Here is a 26,024-nt window from a genome sequence, read left to right as displayed (position 1 = left end):
TCAATGTGGAAAGTTAGCATGTCAAAGCAGAATATAAGCATGTCAAGGCTGGGAAGGAGCGTGTGGAAGTCAGGAAGGACCAATGTTTGAGTCATGATGTAGTGTTGTGTGGGAGCCACAAATATCATGGCTAAAAATGAGTGTGTCAAAGCCGAAATTGAGCACATCCAAGCTGAGTCTAAGCATATTGCAGCCACCAACCATGACAGCATCGTCTTCCACATGACCCTGAGGTGCCAGGTCCATGATAGTGTGGAGCTGTCCTCACAGAGATGCCAGCCAAAGTGCCAGAAGGAAGAGCTGGTGGCTATGCTGAAGGAGCTAAAATCCTTAGAAGAGACCATTCAGATGATGACAAAAGAATCTTTCCAGCTTCTCTTAGAAGCAAAAAATCTCTACAAATAGAAACCATGAACCCTAGCAGTTTAGCTCAGTTGGTTAGAGGAACCATGTTCCAGGAGACACCTCGTGTTTTGAATTCGCCAAGATTCCTTCACTCAGGCCCCATTTGGCCAGTGAGTGGCTACAGGAGAACTCCCCTCCAGCACCCTAATGACAACTCCTCTCGGCTATGTGGTATTGGGCTGGGAGCTACATGGGGGTAGGGGTAAAAGGACTAGGATTTAGAAATCCCAGTTTTCCCATCAACACCTGAAGTGGACCTTTTCCTTCCCACTACTGTGAAGAAAAAAGGTGATTGGAATACGGATTATGGGTTTTGTTTAACACACTTGATATGGCGAGATTTGATATTCTTCACATCCCAAGAGAACTATTTTCAGAAATGGGCACCATTTTACTTTGGGGAATTTTGTTAAGTCATAGATCTTAAGGTATCCATAGAGAAATAGGTGGCTGATAAGTTTAGTAACATGCCTGTTAGAACCTTGGAAATGTACCAGTCTTTGTTAGTCTATGCATACGATTTATATTAGTATGAATGAACCCCTAATAAATCTCAATTTACACTTCAAAATTTTTTCTTCTCTTTGTTTTTCTTTTTATGTCTATTCTATTTTCAACAACTTTGCTCTCATTTACCTGAAAACAAATGTTTATGATCAATTATGTCAACTGTGTGACACATTTTGTGCAAACAGTGGAAGAGCACCCAGGAGAGTCCAGAACTCTAGCAGGCAGTTCCTGACAAGAGAGAGAGAGAGAGAGAGAGAGAGAGAGAGAGAGAGAGAGAGAGAGAGAGAGAGGAACCACAAGCCAGTGGCATAGCTTGTAATACTGGGGGAGGAGTTGTGTGATTCAAAGCTGAAAAGGAAATTCCTGAAAAGTAGTTTCAGTGACTCAATAACCAACATGTCTTCAGGTACGATGGGCAAGTGTAGCATGGTGGAGAAAGCATAGCAAACGTTCTTACCTTTGTAGTAGGTAATACTAGAAGCCATTTCAGCAGAAATAACATGCAGCAGAAAAGAGCTGTCATTTCAGAAATGACACCACCAACAGATGAGTGGCTAAAAAAACTGTGGTACATACACACTATAAAATACTATGCAACTGTTAGGAGAGATGAAGTCATGACATTTTCCTATACATGGATGGATTTGGAAACTATTATGCTGAGTGAAATAAGTCAGAGGGAGAGAGATAGACACAGAATAGTCTCACTCATCTATGGGTTTTAAGAAAAATAAAAGACATTATAATAATACTCAGGGACTATAGAGATGAGGGATGGCAGGACCAGCTCATGGTATGAAGCTTGCCACAAAGAGTGGTGAGTTCAGTTAGAGAAATCACTATACTGACAACTATCATGACAATGGTAGTGAGTGAGAGAAATAGAATGCTTATCTCTGTTAGTCAGAGGGTGGGGGAGGAATGAGATGGGGGCATTGATGGTGGGAATGTTGCACTGGTGAAGGGGTGTGTTCCTTTTTTATAACTGAAACCCAACTACAAGTGTTTTTAATCATGGTAATTAAATAAAGATATAAAAAATTGATTTTGGTTTTGGAGCTCTACCCAGTAGTGCTTACCAGTCACTCCTGGCTCTGAACTCAGGAATCACTCCTGACAAGGAATGTGTGACCACCGGGGAGGCAGAGGATCAAACCCAGATCAGCCACATACAAGGAAAACACCCTACCTGCTTTAATATAACACTGATCCAAAGAAAAATGTTTTATGTAAACCATGATATGCCTGTATATGAAACACATAAATTAGTCCATCAGAAAGCACCAAAGATCAAATTAACTTGGTGCAACTGGCCTACACACACAACAGTGATCTCAAAGATAAGATACATGACATCATCAATAAAGAAAAATGAGAGGAAAAAAACTAGTTTGAAAATAAAAAACTGAGCAATAGCACAGGAGTTAGGGTGTTCTTGCAAGTGGCCAACCTAGGACAGACCAGGGTTTGATCCCTGGTATCCCCTGTGCCTGCCAGAAACAATTTCTGAGTAAATCCTGAGCACTGCCTGTTGTGACCCCAAAGCCAAAAATAGATAGATAGATAGATAGATAGATAGATAGATAGATAGATAGATAGATAGATATAGATGATAGATAGATAGGTAACCAAGTTCTGAAAGAAACACAAAATTGTCACCTATATAATGAATGGAAACATCATTCAGAGAGAGGCATAAAAATCAAAAGATTTGAAAAGAACAGGGGCTGGGGCGAAAGCTCAATGGCAGGGCATTTGCCTTGTACAGAATTGACTCAGGATGGACCTGGGTTTGATCCCTGGCTTCCATATGGTCTTCCAAGCCAGGAGCAATTTCTGAGCACATAGGCAGGAGTAACCCCTGAGCATCATTGGGTGTGACCCAAAAACAAAACAGCAACAAAAAATTTTGCAAAGATCAGCAACATATTAGGGATCACACAGAAAGAGCTAGACTTATATGTTTTAAACTTAAAAAGACAATAATCCTTGAATGTAAGATGATAACTTCAAAGCAAATGTCAGTTACCAGAAAGTAACAGGTAGAGGAAAATGGTTGCAGCTTATTAGATTAAAAAATATAGAAGCAGGTTATGTGTAGAAAATAGTGAAAAGCTACAGGAATATTGTCAAAGGAAAAAATATGCAAAATCCTCAGAAAATAGCAATTTCCTCTCAACAATAATTTCTGTAAATGTCAATGGACTAAAGTATTCTGTCTAATGGCATAAAGTAGCTGGATAGATCAAAAAACAAAAACCACTGTTCTCCTGTTTGCATTAAATACATTTGAAATCATGTGATAAACAAGTTCATAGTCAAAGACTGAAAAAACAATCATAAAGGCAAGTGAAAGCTAAAAAATCTACAACAAAAAGATAGCTTCCTAGTATCAGAACAAATAGTTTCTGAGCTCTGAAAGAAAATAAGGGATAGGAATCATTACTAAATGATTATGAGATTGGTATACCAAGATTGGTTAACTCTTATTACCATTTATACAAAAATGGATAGCCAACAAATTTCATAAAACAACATCTAATAGGCCTTAGGATAATGATGACATTAGTATTCCACTATCATCAATCTATGGATCAACCATACTGGTCATTAATAAAATAAAGAACCTTCAATGAGTAATTATGACACTTAGGATCAATAGATAGATACAGGACTCTCCAAATCAATAAAGAAAAATTCATCATCTTCTCCAGTACATGAAAGAATCTGCATAAATTGGCCACAATTTGGACACAATAGGAGTATCCATAAAGTCATAGAAAATAAATCATATCATGTCATGTGTTGTGACATGGTCACAATACCAGGAAACTAGAAACTAAAAAGAATGCCAGTCAAAGCTAAGCTATATAAGCCATATACTTTTGAAAACACTGGGACAAAGAAGAAATGAAAGAAAAGATCCCTTGAAATGAATGAAAGGTAGATATAAACACAAGAATCTATAGGAAGAGAGTCTGTCTCAAATACAGGTGGGGGGGTAGAAAGGTGGGAGATTTGGGGCTTGGTGATGGGAATGATGCACTGGTGAAGGGGAGTGTTCTTGATATGACTGAAACCCAACTGCAATCATTTTTGTAATCAAACTGTATAAATAAAGATATTAATAAAAAAGAATTTATAGGACACACAAATGAGTTCTAAGGAGTACTAAGGAGTATGTTCTTACAAATAAAAGCTTACTAAGAAAACAGAAAAAAAAGCTTAACTAAATAACCTAACTTCACAATTTGAGAAACTAAAATAAGAACAAATGAAACCCAAAATAAGTAAAAGGAAGAAAATAATAAAAGTCAGAGAAGAAATTAATAATAGAAAGCAATACAAATGATGGAATGTATTCTGGGACTGGTCTCTTACAAGAAAATCAAGATTATTAAAACTCTAGCTAGATATATGAGAAGAGAGAAACCCCCCAAAAAGGAATAAGAAACAAAAGAGTAGAAATTACAACAAAAAAATTAAGATTATTAAAACGGTAGCTATATTACGAGAAGAGAGAAAACCCCTCCCCAAAAAGGAATAAGAAATTAAAGAGTAGAAATTACAACAAGAAAATTAAGATTATTAAAATGGTAGCTAGATTATGAGAAGAAAGAAACCCCCTCCCCAAAAAGGAATAAGAAATTAAAGAGTAGAAATTACAACAAGAAAATTAAGATTATTAAAATGGTAGCTATATTATGAGAAGAAGAGAGAAACCCCCTCCCCAAAAAGGAATAAGAAATTAAAGAGTAGAAATTATAACAATGCATCAAAAACAAACGATTATCACTAACAACTATCATGACAATGATAGTGAGTAAGAGAAATAAAATGCCTGTCTTGAAGACAGGCAGGAGGTAAGGGAAGAGGGAAATGGGGGGGGGGCCATTGGTAGCAGGAAGGTTTCAATAGAGAAGGGGGTGTACTTTTTATAATAGAACTCAACTACAAACATCCTTGTAAACAAAGTGCTTAACTAAAGATACTATTATTAAAAAAATGAATAAGGCAATTAGAAATCAAGATTCTCCTTCAAAAGAAAAGCACCGTTGTTTGAAATGGATTCACTAGTGAGTTCTAACAATTTTTCAAAGAAGTCTTACTACTTAGGCTCCTCAAACATTTTCAGATTTTTAAAGAAAGGAGAATGTTCCCTAACTGTTTCTATGTGGTCAACATTATCCTATCAAAAGGTATTCAGAGGGGTCAGAGCAATAGCAGAGTGGGTAGTGCATTTGCCTTGCATGAGGTCATCCTCAGCATTCTTTATGGTCCCCAGAGCCTGCCAGGAGTGAGTTCTGAGCATTTCCCCTGCGTGTCACCAGGTGTGACCCCCTCCAAAAAATAAAGGCAGTCAGAGATTTTCTGGAAAAGAAAATACATGTCAATATCTCTGAGGAAAACAGATGCAAAGATCCTCAAAAAAATTTAAACAAAATCAAATTCAGTCAAATATTAAAATGATCATATATCATTCAAGTGGGATTCTTTCCAGGAATTTAAATACAGTTCAATATATTCAATCAATTACTGTAATACATTGTAAGCTAAAGAAAAGATAGAAATTATATATAGGGTGTTAAGAAATTAAAATAGTTGCCTTGCAGACAGTCACCATGATTCTAGCATAAGCACTACATAAGCTCTCCTTAGCACTGACAGGATTACAAAGACAGGAGTTAACTCTGAGAAATGCCAGATATGACACAATACAAAATTTTAATTTAAAAAAGTTTAGAAGCCGAGGGTGGAAGGGCACAGAGTGGAGGGCGGGCAGATCCTGGCTTCCGGCTCTCTATCCATCCTCTCGAGCTGGAGGCTAGCTCTAGCCACATGAGGCTTGGGGAGACCCCATGTGGAAGGCCTTCACCCTAACTTGGGTGCGCTGGGAGCCTTGATAGGCCCCCAGCCTTCCCCTCTTCTGCCCCCGGCCTCCAGGCCTTCTGGGGTGGCAGCCCAGGCGGCCAGACAAGGTGGGTGTCCGGGGGTCCCTCCTGGATGGGGTCCCAAGCTTTCCCTGCCCTTCCCCCAGCTCCAGGGTGGGAAGGGCACAGGGTGGAGGGCGGGCAGATCCTGGCTTCCGGCTTTCTATCCATCCTCTCTTGAGCTGGAGGATAGTTCTAGCCACATGGGGCTTGGGGAGACCCCATGTGGAAGGCCTTCACCCTAACTTGGGTGCGCTGGAAGCCTTGATAGGCCCCCAGCCTTCCCCTCTTCTGCCCCCCCGCCTCCAGGCCTTCTGGGGTGGCAGCCCAGGCTGCCAGAAATGGTGGTTCTTAACTTGGGGTTTGCTGAGATTTGCTCGGTTGCGCTAAGTTTGTCATGGGCAATTTCTGATTAGTCCACAAAAGGAAAACCACACGGGGGCTAGTGCCCCCGCAAGCACTGTATGTATTAAGAGTATTCCTTATCTCTATGTTATGTTTTGCATATCCAGAATGTCCATTTTGTATTCTTCCCTTTCCCACACCCCTACAAAGCTCATTTTTACTACTTAACTCTCTCACCCCCCCCAAACATCACTAACTGACATTACTCTTTAACTTCAGTACTGCACAATCCTTATCACAGACCAAAGCTGTGCATTGAGTGTGACAACCCCAAACTGTTTCAAAAGACATAAAATGGACATGTATTTCTTTAGAATATTTTGTGTTTTTTTTTCTCTGACATCTGTAAGTCTTACTAAATATTCTCTTCTACACATTTTATGTTCTCTTTATGAGCTGTTCAACAAGGAATTTTGGTGAATGAGTCCCCCAGTTTAATGCTTATGATTGAACCATGTTATGGGGATTATTGGACTTGTTCTTATGGCCCCATATGCGCCAATAACGCCACGTGGCATTGCTCCTTTTTTGCATAGGCACATTAAAATGGGAAAATACTATACATACAAATAAGATCCTATCTAATAGATATTGGAATACACAAATCTTGTAGTGCAAAGGGACCTTACACCCTGAACATTGACATAACGACCTGGCACAGGCCTCAGAAGAAAGGGCATTTTCCATTCACCCCTGAACCAGGAAAGCCATCCACGAAACATCCAGGTTTGTCTATAATATCACCTGGAAGCAATCCTCTACCACGGAAGACCCTACCACTGCTCAGACATTGACCTGCTCAACAGAGACTTCCCTTAACACTGAGAAGACTTAACAACAACAACGACCTGCCTACAGGACAGGGTTCTCTGCATTGCCCTTTAATGGTGAGGTGAAACGAGAAGACACCCCACATCCTGACTTCTATGTAGGATATGCAAATTCCAGGATATTTAATACAGAAACATGATACCAACAACAGAGACTGTGTGAAAAATAAAAGTGTGTTGGCACTACAGACAGTGTCTTGGATTGAACGATCTAGCTTGCCTGAAGACTAGAGTTGGTCTTATGCCAGGAAACTTCAGGGGTCAGGTCTCTTTGTATTTAGGCCAAGGTTATTCCTTTCCATTCCTTTCATATTTTGGTGGGCATATGCAAACAACAATTGCCCCTCTAACACTGTTTTTACTGTGCTCCTTTGACTCTAATCCTTAAAAAAAAAAACACTTAAAATTTGAGGTTAACTTAAGCTAATATGCATGTTCATGAAAACGTAAAAAATACTATGCCTCTAATGTTTAAGGAGTTACGTAAGTTTTATGGCTTTAGATTGCTTTGTGTGCTGTTAAGAAATATTATAATGTGTTACAATCTGGGGACCTGAGGGACAAAGTAATTGTACATGGATTCTGTTTTATTTACCTTAATGTTCTTTGGCTGAAAGTTCAAAGTTAAGTATCAGTAAGGGGACTTCTTCTGAGAATTATGTTATGGGTGATTGTCCTTCCACTGTAACTTTACCTTGTCCTCCTTCTTTGCATCTTTGTTCTCATAATTAAAAATAAAAATTATAAAAAAGTTTAGAAGCCAAACTGAAGCCATAAATATCATATGATTGGGACCAGAACGATGGCACAGCAGTTGGGCATTTGCCTTGCATGCAGGTGATCCCGACAAACCACAGTTCAATCCGCAGCATCCCATATGATCTCTCAAGCCAGGAGCGATTTCTAAGCACATGGTAAGGTGTGGCCTCAAAATAAAAAAGAAATATATATATATATATATATATATATATATATATATATATATATATATATATGATTGTATCAACAAATTTAAAGAAGGCTTTGAAAAAGCTTTAGCATCTACTTGTAAATGTCTTTTTTTAAAAATCCAATAAGCACAGCAAACATACATCAAAGTTGAGTATATGCTTTTAAGAGGGAGTTCCAACACTACATGATCCTCTGAGCACTGCCAGAAGTGATCCCAGACCCCACAAGTACTGTAATCTATGATTTATTTTTTTCTTAACTCCCACTTTCAAAAGACTCAATAAAATTGGTACAAAAGGAACTTTCTTGAAGTTAGTAAAAGGCATATATAAGAAAACCAAAGTTTTATTTTATTTTTATTTCTTAATATATATAAAATATTTAAGCACCATGTTTACAAACATGATTGCAGTTGGGTTTCTGTCATAAACAGAAGTGCGCTCTTATTTCTTGGAGCAGGGCTTTATAGTTTTCTTTGTATAGGCCCTTCACGTCTTTGGTCAAGTTGATTTCATGATATTTGAGTTTGTGTCGCACTAAAGTGAATGGGATTGCCTTCTTGACGTCCATCTCTTCCCTATCATTATTGGTGTATTAAAAGGCCATTGATTTCTGTGTCTTAATTTTGTAGCCTTCCACCTTGCTATATGAGTCTATTGTTTCAAGAAGCTTTCTTGTAGAGTATTTAGTGTTTTTTAAGTAGACTATCATGTCATCTGCAAACAGTGAGAGCTGGACTTCTTTCTTTCCTATCTGGATTCCTTTGATATCTTTTTCTTGCCTGATCGCTATAGCAAGCATTTTCAGTTCTATATTGTAGAGGAGTGGTGAGAGCGGACAGCCTTGTCTTGTACCAGAATTTAGAGGAAAGGCTTTTAGTTTTTCTCCATATTTGAGGATAATATTGCCATTGGTTTGTGGTAGATGGCTTCAACTAGATTGAGAAAGGTTCTTTTTATTCTCATCTTCCTGAGAGTTTTGATCAAGAATGGGTGTTGGACCTTATCAAATGCTTTCTCTGCATCTATTGATATGATCATGTGATTTTTATTTTTCTTGTTGATGTTGTGTTCTTCTTATTTTGTTATTTATTTTCTTGTTGATGTTGTGTATGATATTGATAGATTTACGGATGTTAAACCATCCATGCATTCCTGGGATGAAACCTACTTGGTCGTAGTGTATGATCTTCTTGATGATGCATTGGATCCTATTTGCCAGGATTTTGTTGAAGATCTTTGCATCTGCATTCATCAGGGATATTGGTCTGTAATTTTCTTTTTTGGCAGCGTCTCTGTCTCATTTTGGTATCAAGGTGATGTTGGCTTCATAGAAGCTGTATGGGAGTGTTCCTGTTTTTTCAATTTCATGGAAGAGCCTGGCTAGGATTGGTAGTTGCTCCTCTTGAAAGGTTTGGAAGAATTCATTAGTAAATCCATCTGGGCCTGGCCTTTTCTTTTTAGGCAGATATTTGATTACAGTTTCAATTTCATCAGTAGTGATGGGGGTGTTTAGATATGCTATATCTTCCTTAATTAATTGTAGAAGGTTATAAGTGTCCAAGAATTTATCCATTTCCTCTAGGTTCTCATGTTTAGTAGCATAAAGTTTTTCAAAGTAGCCTCTGATTACCCTTTGTATCTCTGAAATATCTGTTGTGATCTCCTCCTTCTCATTTCCGATACGGGTTATCAGGTTTCTCTCTCTTTCTTTGTGAGTTTTGCCAATGGTCTATCAATCTTGTTTATTTTTTTTTCAAAGAACCAACTTTTACTTTCGTTGATCTTTAGGATTGTTTTTTTGGGTTTCCACTTCATTGATTTCTGCTTTCAGTTTTGTTATGTCCTTTTGTCTCCCTATTTTGGGTTCCTTTTTTTGGTCATTTTCTAATTTTATGAGCTGCGTCATTAAGTTATTCAGGCATGCCACTTCCTTCCTGATGTGTGCTTGTAAAGCTATAAATTTTCCTCTCAGGACAGCTTTTGCTGTGTCCCATAGATTCGGCAGTTTGTGTCTTCATTATCATTTGTTTTCAGGAACCTTTTGATTTCCTTTTTGATTTCATCTCAGACCCACTAGTTGTTCAGTAGCAGGCTGTTTAATTTCCAATTGTTAAAGTTTTTCTTCTGTGTGCCTTTGTAGTTCACATCTAATTTCAGAGCCTTGTGGTCAGCAAAGGTAGCCTGCAAGATTTCTATCCTCTTGATTTTATGAAGGTATGTTTTATGTGTCAGCATGTGGTGTATCCTGGAGAATGACCCATGTACATTGGAGAAGAATGTGTATCCAAGTTTTTTGGGGTGGAGTGTCCTATATATATCTACTAGTCCTCTTTCTTCCATTTCTCTTTTCAGGGCTAGTATGTTTTTGTTGGGTTTCAGTCTGGTTGACCTATCAAATGTTGACATGGCCATGTTGAGGTCTCCCACAATGATTGTGTTATTATTGATGTCTTCTTTCAAATTTGTCAGTAATTGTATTAGATAATGTGCTGGTATCTTATTGGGTGCATATATGTTTAATAGTTTGATTTCTTCCTGTTGCACATATCCCTTGATTAGTACAAAGTGTCCATCTTTGTCCCTTACAACTTTTCTGAGAATAAATTTGGTGTCATCAGATATTAATATAACCACCCCAGCTTTTTTAAGGGTGTTGTTTGATTGGATGATTTTCCTCCAACCTTTAATTTTGAGTCTATGTTTGTTCTGACTATTCAGGTGTGTTTCTTGTAGGCAGCAGAATGTTGGATTCATCTTTTTGACCCATTTTGCCACTCTGTGTCTTTTAATTAGTAATTTTAGACCATTGACATTGAGGGAGATGATTTTCATAGGATTTAATGTCATCTTTGTTGATAAGTTTGCTGTGTTTGTTGGTCCCTCTTGTCTTAGATTAGACCTTTCAGTTTTTCCTTTAAGTCTAATTTTTCATCTGTAAAGTATCTGAGCTGTTGTTTATCCATGAAGCTATGTATTTTTCCTTCAAACCTGAACGTGAGTCAGGCAGGATGCAGTATTCTCTGTGAAGCATCCATTTCATTCACTCTTGTAACAATATCCCACCACTGTCTTCTGGCCTTGAGAGTTTCTTGTAACATGTCTGCTGTAAGTCTTAGGGATGCTTCTTTGAATGTAATTATCCTTTTTGATCTTGTTGCTTTCAGTATTCTATCTCTATCTGTGGTATTTGTCATTGTAATGAGGATGTGTCTTGGGGTGTCTTTTAGCTCGTACTCTTTAGGCATGCAGGATTTGATTGCATGTAGTCGTTAACTCTGGGAGTATCTCTTTGATAATGTCTTTGACAGTTGATTCTTCCTGGAGAAATCCTACCTGGGTCTCTGGGACTCCAATGATTCTTATGTTGTTCTGTTGAGTTTATCAAAGACTTCTATTTTCATCTGTCCACATTCCTTGAGTACTTTTTTCATTGCCTGATCATTTTTCTTAAGGTTCTTTTCCAATTTCTTCTGCTGTGTTGAGTTTTTCTACATCTCATCTTCCAGCACGCTGAATCTGTCCGTAGCTGCTTTTAACCTGCTGGCAAGGCCATCTACTGAGTTTTTTAGTTCAGCTACCATGTTTTTCAGATCTGTTATTTCAGTTTGGAGTTTTCTGATTTATGTCTCTGGGTTTTGTTCAGATCAATCTATGCTATCTTTGAGTTCTACAAACATTTTCCATATTGCTATTCTAAACTCCTTGTCTGAGAGGTTAATTAGATGGTCTAAGCTTTCTAGGTCATCCGAACTATCATCTTCATTCTCTGTGCATGTTTATTGCCTGCAAGGTTCCCCATTTTCCTGCTTGTAGTGTGATTTTTTTCCTGCATGTTGTGGTGGGGTTTATTGGATAGAAAGAGAGTGCGACCACGAAGCAAAATGGAGCGCTCTTCTAGAGCCTCTGGGAGTGCTATTTTTCTGGGCCCTTTTCTGCCAACTCCCAAGAGGGTTCGGAGACAGCACAGTGGAAAAAAGCACACAGGCAACACTCACAGTAGGGAATCAATGGGCAGGCGAAGATTTTCCCAGCCTGATGTCACAAATAGGTGACCTTCCGCATAATATTCTATTGTGTATATGTACCATAGTTTCTTTAGCCATTCATCTGTTGAAGGGCATCGTGGTTAAACCAAAATTGACATAATACTCAAATGTGAAAAACTGAAAGTCTTCCCTCTGAAGAAGGAATGGTTGTCTACCCTTTCTAATTATTTAACATAATGTTAGACGTATTAATCACAGATATAAGGTAAGAAAAAGAAATTCTAAAAATAAGTCAATCTATCATTGTTCGCAAATAAAATGATAATGGGCATATAAGATACTAAAGACTCCACTAGAAAACTTTTAGATATAATAAGCCAAGAACTGGAGAGAGTACTGCAGGTAGGACACTTGCCTTCTATGTAATCCAGCCAGGATTGATTCCCAGTGTCTAGTATGATCTCCAAATAACATCTAAAGTGATTCCTGAGTGTAGAAACAGAAGTAACTTCTAAGAAGCTCCATGTGTGAGCCAAAGACAGCAACAACAAAAAGAAATAAGTCAATACAAACATAAAAATATACATATAAAATATTTATTCTATAGGTATGTAATCAAACAGCTAGAATGGAAAAATTTTATTAAAACACAAAGAAAAGCACATGAAGATCACCAGAGTGTTGAGTGCAGTTAGAGAAATAACTACACTGAAAACTATCATAACAATGTGAATGAATGAGGGAAATAGAAACCTGTCTTGAGTATAGGTGTGGGTAGGGTAGGGAGGAGGGAGATCTTGGAAATTGGTGGTGGGAATCTTGCACTGGTGAAGGGGGGTGTTCTTTGCATGACTGTTATCATACAACTACAGTCATATTTGTAATCACGGTGTTTAAATAAAGATAATTAAAAATTAAAAAAAGAATTAATATCTAAGATAAAAATGTTTATATGTTGATTAACTATGTCAATATATTCATTAAATATTAAGTTGATGAAAAAATAAAAGCTATAAAAGATGTAAGTTAAAATTATTACAATATTATAGCTCACAGTATTTTAAAAACACTATTCTAACTAAGAGGAAAGAAAATAAAAAATATTCTATGCTCACAAATTAAAACTGATATTGTCAAAATAACTATAAAACCAAAGCATTGCACAGATTTCAGATAGTTATATCAAAATTCCAGTAGTAAAATTCAAAGACATGAAATAAACACTACTAATTTATATGAAATCATAAAACTGTCCAAACTAGAAGCAAAACCAACAAGAAATACATACAGTAGCATTGCAGTCTTTAATTTTAAACTATATTGTAAAGCTATATTAATAAAAAACATTTGGTACTTTAATAAACTTGTAGTTTTCTTTTCTACCATTGTAGTAGCATTGAGAGCTCAAATATAAATCTTCAAATGTATGAATAAATAATTATTGAAAGAAAATATACATTCATAAACTAAATAAACTGTATTTTATTTATAAATCAAGTATATTTAGTGAAAGAACAAAAGCCTCAACAACAAACAGTGCTAGGAAGATTGAATAATCACATGCAAGTTAGTGAAATTGTATCCCTATCTCCCACTATGTGAAAAAGTTAATTCACAATGTATTAAACTTTTTATTTTATATATTTTTTTATTTTTGGGCCACACCCTGTGATGATCAGGGGTTACTCCTGGCTATGTGCTCAGAAATCACTCCTGGCTTGGGGGACCATATGGGATTGAACCATGGTCCTTCCTAGGCTAGCATGGTCAAGGCAAATGCCTTACCACTTGCGCCACTGCTCCAGCCCCATATTAAACTCTTGATATTAGTCCTGATCCATAACTATGTTGAGTAAAACATAGGCAGAACTTTCCATAACATCAACTTTAGAGGAGTGAAGGGAGGGTGTGGAGAATCAGAAATTCATATCATGTTCTGGTCTATGATTATTAGTAATAAATCCCCTAATATTATTGTAGTTTTAATTTGTTTGGGGGTCATAACAGATGCTGCTTAGAAATAACACCTGGCTCTGTACCCAGTGATTATCCTGGAGGAGGTTGGAGGGTATATGAAGTGCCAAGAATGCCTGCATGCAAGGAAAGCACCCTACTTGAATCACTCCTGACCCAGCCTCATTATGCACCTTCAATTAGTAAATCTAATTAGTAATTCTATATATGTATACACCTTGTGTTACTAAACTTCCATTTCTGACTATGCACACTACAGAGGTTAAATCATTTATATCTCAATATTTGTGGAAGAATAATCATAATGCCATTAATACCACAAAACCACTATACGAGCCCCCAAAACATGTGACATATTCTATGCAATGGAATATATTACTGCAACAGAAATGACTCATTGCTGTTTGTCAGAACATGAGGGAAAAAAACTTTAAAAACCTAATGTAAGGGTAAATCATATAAAACAACAAAATACTATATGACTTCACTATGTAAAATATAAATTCCCAAATTATATGAAAAATAACTCTAATAATTATCTAATAGTAAAGGGGTTTCTTATTTATAACTAAAACCCAAGCATGTTTGTAATCATGTGCTTAAATAAAGACATTATTTAAAAAAAAAAAAAGAATGATCAAGGGCTCAAGAAAGAGAGGTTGGAGAGCATGAAAACCGGCTAAGCTTTGCAAAAGCCGGCACCCTGTGTGTGACACCAGGCAGGGAAAATCTGCGAAAGTACACCGGCCGAGTGGGGCCCAACTGTGAAAAACTGTGAGTGTGACCTGTCTATGTCTGCCTACTGTCTTCTTGCGTGAAACTCTTGCGAGTGGGGCAAAAAGAGGCTCCAGAAACCTCGCTCGCCCAGACACCATTTTCAGGGAGGGACCACAGAGCATGAAAACCGGCAAAGCTTTGCAAAAGCCGGCTCCCTGTGTGTGACACCAGGCGGGGAAAATCCGCGAAAGTACACCGGCCCAGTGGGGCCCAACTGTGAAAAACTGTGAGTGTGACCTGTCTATGTCTGTCTACTGTCCTCTTGCGTGAAACTCTTGCGAGTGGGGCAAAAAGAGACTCCAGCGGAGCACGGCCGCTCCGCTTCGCTACGTGGCCGTGAACTCTTTCTAAGGAAAGAACTCCATTGCAACAAGAAGGAAAAGTCACACTAAGAACTGCGCTATATCACAGAAGAAAACATTTCTCTCCGGACTGTCTTCTCTGTTGCATGCTCGGGCCTAAGATTTGACCCAGTGTGAGGCTTCATCCACGGAGGACTCCCCTCCCTTAGAGGCAAGTCAGCCCATCCAGAAAGGGAGGAGCCAGAGGAGTGTGCTGCCTGCATCATATAGACAATGAATACCACCACAACACATATAAAAAATCCACAATACAAGTGTGAAAGGGGAAACAACACAGGCCAGCATCAGACATAGAGAATGAAGATGACAATTTTGAGGACCAGATAATGACCAACCAACTAATCAACCTCTCAGATAAGGACTTTAGACTAGCAATATGGAAGATGCTCAACGGACTCCAAGAAACCATGGATCGAGTTGAACAGAACACTAATAAGAACCAAGAAAATATGAAGACAGAAATCACAAAACTCCAAACTGAAATAACATGTCAACTAACAGGACTGAAAAAGTCAGTAAACGAAGTGAATGACAAAATGGATAAGCTCTGGGACAGGGTATCAGAAGCTGAGAATAGACTTGGTGCTGTGGAAGATGAGATACATAACAATTCCATACAGCATGAGAGATTGGACAAAAAACTTAAAGCAAATGAGCAGACAATGGAAAAATTAGCCAAAGAATGGGAACAGATGAAAATAGAAATCTATGATAAGATCAACAGAAACAACTTAAGAATCATTGCAGTTCCAGAGACCCAGGAAGAAAATTTCCAGAAAGAATCAATGGTTAAGAACATCATTAAAGAGAAACTTCCAGAGCTAAAGAATATATGTGATCAAATCCTGCATGCTCGAAGAGTACCAACCAAAAGAGACCACAGAAAAACCACCCCAAGACACATCCTAGTCACAATGACAAATCCCACAGATACAGAATTCTGAAAACAGCAAGATCAAAAGGGGAAATCACGTTCAAGCAAGCTTCCCTGAGATTTACAGCAGACCTGTCACCAAAAACACTCAATGCAGGAAAGCAGTGGTGGGATATTGTGACAAGACTGAATGAAATGAATGCTTCACCCAGAATACTATACCCAGCAAAACTCAGTTTCTGGTTTGATGGAAGAATACATGGCTTCACAGACAAAAAACAGCTCAGAAACTTCACAGACACAAAACCAGTCTTAAGAGAAAAACTGAAAGACCTAATCTAAGACAAGACTACCCAAAAGACACACCAAATTTTGAAATAAAGATGGCGTTAAATCCCAGGACAATTCTTTCTCTCAACGTCAAAGGACTAAATGCACCAGTTAAGAGACACAGAGTGGCTAAATGGATCAAAAAACTCAATCCAACCTTCTGCTGCCTACAAGAAACGCACCTGAATAGTCAAAACAAACATAGACTCAAAATAAAAGGCTGGAGAAAAATTATCCAAGCAAACAACACCCATAAAAAAGCTGGAGTGGCCATACTAATATCACATAATGCAAACATTATACTCAGGAAGGTTGTAAGGGACAACGATGGACATTTTATATTAATCAAGGGGTACGTAGAGCAGGAAGAATTCACTCTCCTAAACATATATGCACCAAATGAGGGGCCAGCAAAATATTTAATACAACTGTTGACAAATCTGAAAAATAATATCAACAACAACACAATAATTGTGGGGGACCTTAACACGGCTTTGTCAACACTGGATAGGTCAACCAGACTGAAACCCAACAAGAATATACTAGACCCAAGGAGAGAAATGGAAGAAAGAGGCCTAGTGGATATATATAGGACACTCCATCTCCAGAAACCTGGATACACATTCTTCTCCAATGTACATGGGACATTCTCCAGGATAGACTACATGCTGGCACATAATACATACCTCCATAAGATCAAGAGGATAGAAATTTTGCAGACTACCTTCGCTGACCACAAGGCTCTGAAATTATTTGTGAACTCCAAAGGGACTCAGAAGAAACACTTTAACACCTGGAAGTTAAACAGCCTCATGCTCAATAACCAGTGGGTCCGAGATAAAATCAAGGAGGATATCAAAAGAATCCTGGAAACAAATGACAATAAAGACACAAACTATCAGAAATTAGGGGACGCAGCAAAATCAGTACTGAGAGGAAAATTTATAGCTTTGCAAGCACACATCAAAAAGGAAGAAGGAGTTTACCTGAGTAGCTTAATGACACAGCTAATAGAACTAGAAAATGCTCAACAAAAGGACCCAAGAATAGGAAGACAGAAGAAAATAACAAAGCTGAGAGCAGAAATCAACGAAGTGGAAACTCAAAAAACAATCCGAAAGATCAACGAAAGCAGAAGTTGGTTCTTTGAAAAAATAAACAAGATTGATAGACCACTGGCAAACCTAATAAAGAAACAGAGAGAAACTTGATAACTCATATCAGGAATGAAAAAGGAGAGATCACTACTGATATGACAGAGATTCAAATGGTAATCAGAAACTACTTTGAAAAACTCTACGCCACTAAAAATGAGAACCTGGAAGAAATGGATAAATTCTTAGACTCTTATAATCTTCCACGGTTGAAGGAAGAGGATGTAGCATATCTAAACACCCCCATCACCATTGATGAAATTAAAACAGTAATCAAATATCTGCCGAAAAACAAAAGCCCAGGTCCAGATGGATTCACTAATGAATTCTATCAAACTTTCCAAGAGGAACTACTGCCAATCTTGGCAAGACTCTTTCATGAAATTGAACAAACAGAAACTCTTCCAAATAGCATTTATGAAGCCAACATCCCCTTGATACCTAAACCAGACAGAGATGCTACCAAAAAAGAAAATTACAGACCAATATCACTGATGAATGCAGATGCAAATATCCTCAAAAAAATCCTGGCAAATAGGACTCAATGCCTCGTTAAAAAAATCATCCACTACGATCAAGTAGGTTTCATCCCAGGAATGCAAGGATGGTTTAACATCCGTAAATCTATCAACATAATACACAACATCAATAACAAGAAAAATAAAAACCACATGATCATATCAATAGATGCAGAGAAAGCATTTGATAAGTTCCAACACCCATTCTTGATCAAAACTCTCAGCAAGATGGGAATGGAAGGAACCTTTCTCAATATAGTGAAGGCCATCTACCACAAGCCAGTGGCAAATATTATCCTCAATGGAGAAAAACTGAAAGCCTTCCCTCTAAATTCTGGCACAAGACAAGGCTGTCCTCTCTCACCACTCCTATTCAACATAACACTGGAAGTGCTTGCTATAGCGATTAGGCAAGAAAAGGATATCAAGGGAATCCAGATAGGAAAGGAAGAAGTCAAGCTCTCACTGTTTGCAGATGACATGATACTCTACTTAGAAAACCCTAAAGACTCTATCAAAAAGCTTCTAGAAACAATAGACTCATATAGCAAGGTGGCAGGCTACAAAATTAACACACAAAAATCAATGGCCTTCCTATACACCAATAGTAATAAGGATGAAATGGACATTAAGAAAACAACCCCATTCACAATAGTGCCACACAAACTCAAATATCTTGGAATCAACTTGACTAAATATGTGAAGGACCTATACAAAGAAAACTATAAAACTCTGCTCCAAGAAATAAGAGAGGACACACGGAAATGGAAACGCATACCCTGCTCATGGATTGGCAGGATTAACATCATCAAAATGGCAATACTCCCGAAGGCATTATACAGATTTAATGCCATCCCTCTAAAGATACCCATGACATTCTTCAAAGAAGTGGATCAGGCACTTTTGAAATTCATTTGGAACCATAAACACCCTCGAATAGCTAAATCAATCATTGGGAAAAAGAATATGGGAGGAATTACTTTCCCCAACTTTAAACTGTACTACAAAGCAACAGTTATCAAAACAGCATGGTATTGGAATAAGGATAGGTCCTCAGATCAGTGGAATAGGCTTGAATACTCAGAAAATATTCCCCAGACATACAACCACCTAATTTTTGATAAAGGAGCAGGAAATCCTAAATGGAGCAGGGAAAGCCTCTTCAACAAGTGGTGTTGGCACAATTGGATAGCCACTTGCAAAAAATTGAACTTAGACCCCCAACTAACATCATGTACGAAGGTAAAATCCAAATGGATTAAAGACCTCGATATCAGCCCCCAAACCATAAGATATATAGAACAACACATAGGCAAAACACTCCAGGACATTACAGGCATCTTCAAGGAGGAAACTGCACTCTCCAAGCAAGTGAAAGCAGAGATTAACAGATGGGAATATATCAAGCTGAGAAGCTTCTGCACCTCAAAGGAAATAGTGCCCAGGATACAAAAGCCACCCACTGAGTGGGAGAAACTATTCACCCAATACCCATCAGATAAGGGGTTAATCTCCAAAATATACAAGGCACTGACAGAACTTTACAAGAAAAAACATCTAACCTCATCAAAAAATGGGGAGAAGAAATGAACAGACACTTTGACAAAGAAGAAATACACATGGCCAAAAGACACTTGAAAAAATGTTCCACATCGCTAATCATCAGGGAGATGCAAATCAAAACAACGATGAGATACCACCTCACACCCCAGAGAATGGCACACATCACAAAGAATGAGAATAAACAGTGTTGGTGGGGATGTGGAGAGAAAGGAACTGTTATCCACTGCTGGTGGGAATGCCGTCTAGTTCAACGTTTATGGAAAGCGATATGGAGATTCCTCCAAAAACTGGAAATCGAGCTCCCATATGATCCAGCTATACCACTCCTAGGAATATACCCTAGGTACACAAAAATACAATACAAAAACCCCTTCCTTACACCTATATTCATTCCAGCACTATTTACCATAGCAAGACTCTGGAAACAACCAAGATGCCCTTCAACAGACGAATGGCTAAAGAAACTGTGGTACATATACACAATGGAATATTATGCAGCTGTCAGGAGAGATGAAGTCATGAAATTTTCCTATACATGGATGTACACGTAATCTATTATGCTGAGTGAAATAAGTCAGAGAGAGAGAGAAAAACGCAGAATGGTCTCACTCATCTATGGGTTTTAAGAAAAATGAAAGACACCCTTGTAATAATAATTTTCAGACTCAAAAGAGAAAAGAGCTGGAAGTTCCAGCTCACCTCAGGAAGCTCACCACAAAGAGTAATGAGTTTAGTTAGGGAAATAACTACATTTTGAACTGTCCTAATAATGAGAATGTATGAGGAAAATGGAGAGCCTGTCTAGAGTACAGGCGGGGGTTGGGTTGGGCGAAGGGAGACTTGGGACATCGGTGATGGGAATGTTGCACTGGTGATGGGTGGTGTTCTTTACATGACTGAAACCCAAACACAATCATGTATGTAATTAAGGTGTTTAAATAAATTAAAAAAATGTTTTTAATAAAAAAATTTAGGAGATTAAAAAAAAAGAAAGAGAGGTTGAGTTGAGGCATTTAGTATTTGTAGAAGGCTTTTCGAGGGTGGGAGATCTAGAACTGGTTCTGGAAATGAATAGAAATGGTGGGGAAGATTTGGGTAAGAGGCAGAGAACAGAAGAGCAAACACTGTACCTTTCTTTTAAATAAATTTTAATGTATAGCATGTATTATAAATAAAACATAGTCAACTCCTGAAGCTCATAATAATAAATATGGTACTTAGAACAATAATTGTTTTGGGGAGGCACACCCAGCTATATTCAGGACTCACTATTAGTAGGTTTGGAGGGAGATCATAGGCATAGATCAAACCTGAGGTGATCGCATGCATAATTGCATGCATATTTTTTGCATAATTAGTAATAAATCCCCTAATATTTTTTATTTTAATTTGTTTTGGGGCCATAACAGATGCTGCTTAGGGATAACTTCTGACTCTGTACCTAGTGATTATCCTGGTGGATATTGGAGGTACCAAGGATGCCTGCATGCAAGGAAAACATCCTACTTGAAGTTCTATTGATCCAGTCTCATTATGCACCTTTAACTAGTAAATTTGAATATGTATACACTCTGTGTTCCTGAACTTAATGTTCCTGAACATAAATATGCATGCAAAAAAAGCAAAAAAGAAAAGTAAAAAGTTCCTTTAATAAAAGGTAAATGGGACACATATGTAGAGAGGAATATTTTGGGTAAGAGATTCTGATATTATCCTATTTTTCTGTTTGGCAGTTATAAAGTTTTTCACTTTGCAGTTGTTCATCCATATATATGTTTATGTGGTTTGATGAGTATTTCTTTTATTTAACGATAATTATTAAAGAACTATTTAAGGTTTTTAAACAATTATTTCAGTAGTGCAGAGAAAGGAATCCAAGTAGAAACAGATCAATTGTGTCTCAGTTATATATAAGAAGCAGAAGAGACAGCCAAATGATCCTCCTGGGTTCATCCTCTGCATTCAGAACCAACACATATCATTACCATCCAGTATTGATGCCAACTTTTCTCAAAATCTGCAAAAGCATCTTGGCTCCTTCCTACAATCCTGCAAAGTCACTTCTGCTGAAATCAATACCTATCTCCTGTTCTCTTATAGCTTTTCCAGGGAACCTACAGTCCTTAAGGTTTTGCTTTCAGTCTCTCACTTCACTATCCTTGAGAAAAAAAGTTTCCTCTGTCTGCCCCCTCTTTCTCATTCCCTAGGGCTTGGCAAGTATTGAATATACTTCCTTAAAGGTTATTTCAGGAACACATCTGAATGCAGTGCTCCTGGGAATTTGGTTTCCATGTCAATAGGGAGCAATCCTGTCCCCAGAAACCTAATGCAAATTACAAGCACTTTGGACCACTGGTGGGTCAAAGAGAGAAATATTTGGTGCAAGCAGTTGACATATAACACACATAACTGAAAGCTCTTTGGGAGTCTAATCAAATTATAAACCTGACTACATCACAAAACCATCCAAAGACTCTAGATGAAGACTTAAAGTACAGATTTCTAGGTACCCAAGTGCATAAAGTCAAATTTGCTGATTCTGAGCAGAGCCTGAAATCTCTCACTCTAGCAAGCAAACTCAGAAGATGCAGATGCACAAAGTCCTGTGCAGGTCTTCAGCACTTTGAAGCCAGTCGTCAAAATCATGTTGGGTTAAGGCTACACCCCTATAGGCATGAACTGTGCAGGTACCCCTGACTAACTTTCTGCAGTTACCCTTGATTTTGTTGAGAACAAATGTGTTCTCCCAACTTGGTAAATCCCAAGATATCTCTAGTTATTCTTTTTTTTTTATTTCTGGATTAAATGTTCCGTCTACCTTCTTCCCATTTCTCCCATGCATTCATATAGATGCAAAAAAAGAGAGACAAAATAGGAAGCAAAGTCATGTGTTCCAAAATATCTGGGGAAAAGAAAGAACATTATTAAAGAAGAAGTTGATAACTGTTGCATAGTTCAATGATGTGCTATCATATCCAAGAGCTCCAGAACAGCCTTATTCAAATCTGAGAATTTTAGGATACATTTTCACGTTATATAGAGTTATGAATTGATACTTACAGCATTGAATTAAAAAGAAAGATTTTAGATTTTTATAGATTGATTTGTAAATAATAATAATAAGCACATTAAATATTAACATTTTTACATGGAAATGTTATCCAAAAATCAGACCAAAAAGTCATAGAGAAGAGTGACATTATTTTAACATTTTACAAATTGCTTAAGTTTGACTTACAGAAGACAGCTGGATTTCCATATCTTCTACATTCAATCTTCTGCAATATGTTATTTTGATGAAAATATATTTTAAAAATCAGGCTTCACACAAATGTATAGTTAGAAAAAAAGGCTATTTTAATCTGCGTATGCAGTCAATCTGCTGTACTGTATAGCTTGCCACATAACCTCTGGAAAATTCCACCGAGTACAAGAAAAATAAAAATGTAAAAAGTCAAATAGCATCTTTGCTCTGCCATGAAAATAGTTTTAACATCATTTAACCCCTGAATGATCTACAAAAACGTGGCCTTTCACCACACCCCAGGCTTTAAACTATTCTGTGTGGTCATTTCCTTCTGGGAAGGAAAGAGCACAGAGCACTTTGCAAAGAGTGCAACCACAGATGTAATCCTGAACGCAAAGCTCAGAGGAGTGAGATAAACAGGCTAAGAAATTACTCAGGTCTGTCCCTGAATTTAAGTTCTCATTATAGGCAATTCTGATTGAGGCTTTGCTATAGACAGCACCTCAAAAGATGGGCCTAATGGTCACAATTGCCTCTAGTGGGGTTCCTCTCCTGTAATTCTACCCACATAAGCTGGTTAAGACACAACCATGACAGGAGATCAGTGGTTACTTAATCAGATAAACAGAATGGTTAATATTCACTTCGAACCCATTGTTATTGTTAGTGTTCTGAGTTCAGGAGAGAGAGAGAGAGAGAGAGAGAGAGAGAGAGAGAGAGAGGGAGAGGGAGAGAGGGAGAGAGGGAGAGAGGGAGAGGGGGAGGGAGAGAGGGGGGGAGAGGGAGGGAGGGAGAGAGAGGGAGAGAAAGAGGGAGAGACAGAGAGGGAGGGAGGGAGGGAAAGAGGGAGAGACAGAGAGGGAGGGAGGGAGAGGGAGGGAGAGAGAGGGAGAGAGAGAGAAATAAGACTTCATAATTTGGGGAGGAGGGATATGGACCTGTTAAAGTTGATTCAAGAAAAACAAGATGATGTGAACAAGTTTTATTGAATACTTGTGACACAGCGCATCTTTGTTTTCAAGGGTTTAAAGAATTGCAAAATGAGGTCGGAAGCTTTTCTATAATCAAGTACAATGAGAAAAGAGGAGCAGGGGTCTGGTCATTCGTCCAAAGGGCTAGTGCTTATTCTGTATGCTGGAGCCTGGGGTTTGATCCCTGCCCTTGGTCATTCCCCCAAGTACCACAAGGAGCTACCTCAGAGCACTGTGCTGGGAATACCTTAGGGCACTGAACTCAGCCCCTGAGTACTGACAGATACATTACCAAAAATAAAAAGAAGAAAAATGAAATGGAGACTGAAGAAAAAATGAAAATGTAAGTACAGAAGCCGAGAGTTGGTTTGGTTTGTTCAGGGATTTTGTGACTGGGTGGCCTGAATTCCTGATCATGCTCAATATCTACAGAAACACAAAAGTCATCTTGGGTCCAATTTGCTGATGTGATATCTTAGAGCAAAAGAAACATCTCAGCAGTCTCTGGTGATGACTTCCAGTCCTTACACTATTTTTCATCACCTCTTACCCATTCCACTCTAATTGCAATAGCCCCTCCTTGCCATACTGGACACCACCAAACACTGCTCCCAGCCCTTGCACTGAGGATAACTTCCACTCAGATATCTGCTTGTCTAAATTCCATACTTTGTTTTAAATCATTGCTCTAATGGCACATTTTGAGCAAAAATGAGATTCAGACCACAATGTTTAATACTGTAATTTTCATCGCACCACACTATGGCTTTTCTTATTGACATCTTACAAGGCATTCTGGTTGTCTTGTACTGTGCAGTGCACTATGGTACAATTATTATTTATTGCCTGAACCTCTCAGAATAGAAGGATTCTATCTATTTCATCACTGTTGTATCCCTTGAGTTATAAAAGTGCCTGGACTAGAACAGGTACAAATGAACAAATAAATTCATTCATTTGTTTAATAAATGAAATGGGTGGGGGACACATCATCTTCCTCTAAGTACCCTCCACCAGGAGAAGAGAAAGGTTGCTCTGTGCAAGCCAAGCTCCTCCACAGTTAAGGACAGATTAGGCCATCCTTCCTCCTTCAGGTGGTAAAAAGGGAAATAGATGCTGGAGGATATGGGATGTTATCTCCACATGAAAGGATCAGCAGCACCCACTGATTATCCCAATAATTGATTCTCATTTTTGTGATCCAGTGATCAACCAAAATGTTGATAAATAAACATCCCACAGAGACCGTTTTGATTCTCATTGATCAAACAACTTCCCAATGTCATTCGTTGCTTCTGGGCCAAAAGTTAAAAATCTCCTTTCAAATTCTCATACCCCGAATCAATCTTTGATCCTGTTCTTCATATTGGGACTGAGTGTTCCTGTTGAAACTAAAGGGAGATGTGATTGGCAGAAAGAATACAAATCGAACCTACCTCTCTATGCTTCATAGACCACCTTTCATATCATCCCAGAACTGCTAAAGCATGTAGGTCACACCCCTCCAAAGTTTCATGAAACTTGCCTCAGGGGTCCCATCATCCAGCCTTGGATGCCCTCCTCTGAACTCCACTTTCTTTTGATGTGGGGCCATACTCAGCAAAGTTCAAAGACTACTCCCAGCAATGCTCAAATGACCATACAATGCTTAGGACCATCAAACAGGTGGTCTTGCATTAGGACCATCAAACAGGTGCTCCATGCAAACCTCTTGCATATAAAAGCAGGAGCTCCATCTTCTGAGCTTCTCCCTGGCCTCTCTTCTCCTAGTATTTAATTTTGTGTTTTCATTTTGTTTTGTTTCGTTTTATGGCCATACCCAGTAGTGCTCAGGGCTTCCTCTTATGTGTTCAGGGATCACTACTGGTGTGGGGATTGGGTTCATATTCAGTGTCAGAGATCAAACGCAGGTAACTGCATGCAAAGCAAGCATCCTACCCACTCTGCTATGTCTCCAGCCTCTAGCAACTTACTATGGTTACTAAATATCTGTCTTATGCAACTTCTTTGTTCTTTTAGCTCTTCAATAGCTCTTGTAGCCTATCCTTGCACGAGTTCCCTGGAGTTTCTACTGGGCATCCACTTTCCTTTCTTGGATGGTCCCTACCTGACATAGTTCCCTTGTGGATCTTCCAAGGACCATTAATGGACAGACTACAACTGATACCTATGGGGCCAGAATGTATTAATTAATTAAATCTATGACAATTCTTAAAATTCACTCCTTATTCCAT

This window comes from Suncus etruscus, chromosome 10 (assembly GCF_024139225.1).
Source record: "Suncus etruscus isolate mSunEtr1 chromosome 10, mSunEtr1.pri.cur, whole genome shotgun sequence".
NCBI classification, from domain to species: Eukaryota; Metazoa; Chordata; class Mammalia; order Eulipotyphla; family Soricidae; genus Suncus; species Suncus etruscus.
This window is presented reverse-complemented; position numbering follows the sequence as displayed.